Source organism: Lipotes vexillifer, unplaced genomic scaffold (assembly GCF_000442215.2).
Source record: "Lipotes vexillifer unplaced genomic scaffold, Lipotes_vexillifer_v1.1 scaffold884, whole genome shotgun sequence".
NCBI lineage: Eukaryota > Metazoa > Chordata > Mammalia > Artiodactyla > Lipotidae > Lipotes > Lipotes vexillifer.
Window position 1 is genome coordinate 470,500 of NW_006789227.1, and position 5,049 is coordinate 475,548.

Genomic DNA, 5,049 nt, shown 5'->3' on the forward strand with positions numbered 1-5,049 from the left:
CTTTCCCTATTAGTTAGTTTATTTCCCTTTCCTGGACAATGTGAGATGTGTGAACCACAAATTTAACTCTAGGGATTAGTTGTCACAATTTCAAAGCTCAATTGAAAATTCATCTGCAGTTCAATTCACTGATTCTAAGTACTAGTTCTTTTATTTATTTATTTATTTTTGGCTGTGCTGGATCTTCATTGCTGTGCACGGGCTTTCTCTAGCTGCCGCGAGTGGGCACCACACTTCGTTGCGGTGCGCAGGCTTCTCATTGTGGTGGCTTCTCTTGTTTTGGAGCACTGGCTCTAGGCATGCGGGCTTCAGTAGTTATGGCACGCAGGCTCAGTAGTTGTGGCTCGTGGGGTCTAGAGCAGAGGCTCAGCAGCTGTGGCACACGAGCTTAATTGCTCTGTGGCATGTGGGATCTTCCTGGACCAGGGCTCGAACCCATGTCCCCTGCATTGGCAGGTGGATTCCTAAGCACTATGCTACCAGAGAAACCCTTCTTTGTTCTTTTAAATGAATATATATTGTTTCTGTTCTCATTGTCTGATTTAACTTTGTAGAGTCACTCCAGATCCTTTGTGGAAGAGAGTTGGTGGAGGAGCAGAACTGGAAGAACAGTGCTGGAGTAGAGGGATGGCTCTGATGAGTGGATTCTGTGTGCCTGCCTCACACTGTAGCTGGGTCCACTCACTGTCCCTCCCCACCCACTACACCAGACTTCTCTTGGTTCCTTGGTTCAAAATTCTCCCATCACCAGGCTTCACTTTTACTCTTTCCTCTGCTTACAACACTTTCCTTGTAGCCAACTGCTCATCTTCCAATTCCCAGATGAAGTGCCAACCCTTCAGGAATGTCTTCCCTGAATGCTACCCTCCCCCTGCTATATGTCCTCAACAGACCCTTGTACATTTTCTTCATAGCACTTATTATCATTAAAATCCTTTTATTTTTCTGACAACTCTCATCTTCTTTTTTTGTTTGTTTGTTTTTTTTGCGGTACGTGGGCCTCTCACTGTTGTGGCCTCTCCCGTTGCGGAGCACAGGCTCCTGACGCGCAGGCTCAGCGGCCATGGCTCACGGGCGCAGCCGCTCCCCGGCATGTGGGGTCTTCCCGGACCGGGGCACGAACCCGTGTTCCCTGACATCGGCAGGCTGACTCTCAACCACCGCGCCACCAGGGAAACTCTCTCATCTTCTTTTAAAAACTTTCTCTTGCTCTTGCATTCCCATCTATTCAAGAACAAAGTTTCACCCAGTTCCATATTCAAAGGAGTACAGCTTTCTGGACTCTGTCTTCCAGTCCCTTAGTGCATGAAGGGATGCAGCTCTAGGTCAGACAGCTTAGGTGTTTTTAAATAAGACCCAGAAAGTGATAGCAAAATGAAATAATTAGCGGTTTGAGAAACATTTTGGTCACTTCTTTCTATCTGAAATATCCAGTCCATATTCAGATTTCCCCAACTTTGCACAAAATGCTTTTTATGGCTGTTTCTAACCCTGAATCAGGTTGAGGTTCACACATTGCATTTGAGTTTTATGTATGTTTAGAGTCTTTTAGGCTAGAAAAGTTTCTCCACTTTTTTTTTGAAGAATCCGGCTAACGTTCAATTTTCTAGGTTCATAAGATTGTTTCCTGATGATATGGCTTAAATTAGGAAGTTAGGGCTAGAGCAAGGCTTTCTAATAAAAATATAGCCTGAGCCACATATGTAATTTAAAATGATCTGGTAGACACATTTAAAAAAGTAAAAAGAAATTAAATTAATTTTAATAAGATATACAAGATATTTATTTAACCTATTATTTCTAAAATATGATTTCAACGTATAATAAATATGGAAAAGGTATCAATGAGACTTAAAAATTTTTTTTGGTATTAAGTTCTTTAAATGCTGTGTGTTTTCATCTCAGTTTGGAGTAGTCACATTTCAAATGTGTCAGATGTGGCTAGTGTCTACCATATTGGACAGTGAGGTCTAGGGGCTTGATTAGATTTAGGTTAAAGATTCTTGGTAAGAATGCTTTATTGGGTGATACTGTATACTGTTAGTCATGTTACATTTGAACATGTGGATAAAAGGTTTACTGCCAGAGTTTTCCACTATAAAAGATTTATTTCTCCCCCTTTCTAATGTAGAAAGTAACCTGGAGGTATTCTTTGGGCACCATGAGTCTATCTTGTTGCCCCACAGCCTTTCACCCAGTGATTTTAGAATCCATTGATGATCCTTGTGGGAACCAGTTGTTATACTGCAGGTTACAAATTGGTAATTTCCAATTCCTTTTACATCTATCATCCTGCAATCATCTACAAAAAAAAAGAAAAGATGTACTATTAACTGCAGGGTGTTGTTTACATTAAGGATTCTCTTTACTCCTTTTCCTTAGGATGCAAGGCTTGCAGAGAGTCCACGTGGACACCTCCCTGGATTGGAAGTGAGGCAAAAGCAGCCTGGGGGAGGGAGGAATGAGGAGAGGTTAGGACGATGATGAAGTGTGTGTTAAGGTAAGGCTAATATCCGTAGCAAATAAACATCAGCAGTTCAGTGGCTTAACTCATGGATGTTTGCTTTTGCTTATGTAAAGGTCTTATATGGGTGTTGGTGTTTAACAGGTGGTCTTTCTTCAGACAGTAATTCAGGGACACAGGCTTCTACCATTCTGTGGCTCTGGCATTACCTACAGCCTTGAAATCCCCTGCATCTAGGCTGAAGGGAAGGAGAGAGTGAAGTTCATTCCCCTCTTAACTGCCTTGACCTAGAAGTGAAACACATAATTTCCACTTGTACTTCATAGTGAGAGCTAGTCAAATGGCCCCACTTATATTCAAGGGGTGGAATGGGGTGGAAAGTATAGTTTCTATGGCACAGCTACTTTCCAGCAACATTGATTTTTTCTGTCACTGCCACAATGCAGCTGAGAGGCTGTTGGCCAGAGGATAGAGGAGTGCTTGCTGGCTGTTTCTTCTTTTTACTCTGCCAGTGGCAAGGAAATTTTATTTTTTAATTTACTCTGAAAAACACTAGGTGAGATTCTTTTTAAAAAATCTCCACTGGGCTTCCCTTGTGGCGCAGTGGTTGAGAGTCCGCCTGCCGATGCAGGGGACATGGGTTCGTGCCCCGGTCCGGGAAGATCCCACATGCCGCGGAGCGGCTGGGCCTGTGAGCCATGGCCGCTGAGCCTGCGCGTCCAGAGCCTGTGCTCCACAATGGGAGAGGCCACAATAGTGAGAGGCCCGTGTACTGCAAAAAAAAAAGAACATAAAAAAAGTCTCCACAGGTAGACATGATTGTTATTTATAAACAGAAGAAAAGAAAGGAAAGGAAAGAAAACCAAGAGGAGAGTACAGAAAGCATTAAAAAATATTTCATGAATTATTTCACAAAATGTAGTGGTGGGGAAAAAATAGATGTGGAGAAAATGCAGTAGTACTTTAAACTGAGACAGATTTATCACATCTTTACACCATGACTTCTCTATTGGAGAGATGTTTAAAGCACTTACATACATGGTAATCAGAGTTTGAAATGTAAACATAATCTTAAAATACTAACTGCTAAATAGCTGTATGTGTGTGCTAATTTTTTTATTTATTTGTTTTTTTATTGAAATATAGTTGATTTACAATGTTAGTTTCAGGTGTACAGCAAAGTGATTCAGACATATATATGTGTATATGTATACATATATATTATTTTCCATTATAAGTTATTACAAGATATTAAGTATAGTTCCCTATGCTATACAGTAGGTCCTTGTTGTTTATTTTATATATACTAGTGTGTATCTGTTAATCCCAAACTCTTAATTTATCCCTCTCCCTTTCCCCTTTGGTAACCATAAGTTTGTTTTCTATGTCTTTGAGCCTGTTTCTGTTTTGTAAAGAAGTTCATTTGTATCATTTTTTTAGATTCCACATATAAGTGATATCATATGATATTTGTCTTTCTCTGTCTGGTTTACTTCACTTAGTATAATATTCTCTAGGTCTATCCATCTTGCTGCAAATGGCATTATTTCATTTTTTTTAAATGGCTGAGTAATATTTGTACTAATTCTCATATGTATTTTAGAACTTCCTCATCCTGGGACTCATAATCTTGTCTTTAATGCTAACATACCTGACAAGGGCACATCTATTTATTCAACAAGTATCTACTGAATGCCTACCATGTGTCAGATACTGTCCTAGGTGTTGAAAATATCCTGGTGAATAAGAATTACAAAATCACTGTCCTCATGGAGTTTATGGTCTGGTGGGAAAGCAGACATTAAGCACATAGTTACCCTCTAAAATGAAATGATTCCAATGATAAGTGCTATGAAGCAAAAGTTTAGGGTCCATGAAATTATTATATAATGGGCAGGGGGCGGTTTCAGGGAAGGCTTTCCTGAAGTGTTGGCACTTAATCTGGGACTTGAAAGATGAGCAGATTTTGTCAGAGTGGGCAGGGGTCATATCATGCAGGGTCTTGTAGGCCAAACTAAGGATTTCTAACTTTAGTCTAAAAACAAGGGGGAGAATCTGGAAGGATGTAAGCATACATGTCTTATAACTGTAGCTGTATTCTAAAAAAGATTACTGGAATAGTAGCCATGTTAGATGTTGAAACAATTTTGTAGTGATTAAAACAGTACTCCCAGATGAATTAAATGGCAACTCAATGGACAGAAGAGAGAGTTCATCAGAAGACTCACTATATATAGGAAATTTGTATATGGTAAATATATCATTTCAAATAACTGGAGGAAAAATGGATTACTTGTTAACATGTTTTGATATTACAGTATCCCTCTAGAGGAAAAATAAAGTTGGATCCATATTTCAGAAATTTAAAAACACAAAAAGACCCAGAAGAAATCATGGCAGGAGTATAAAAAATAATATTGTGGGTGCAGAATGCCTTTTCTGAGTAGCTGATTTCAAAATCCAGACATCATAAGAATAATGGTGGTTTGGCTTAGGCCCTGGAGATATGGCAGTGGGTGGCTTCAAAGCACATTTTGGAGGTGGAATCAACAAGAGCAGGTGATGGGTGGGTGAAAGAGGGAAAG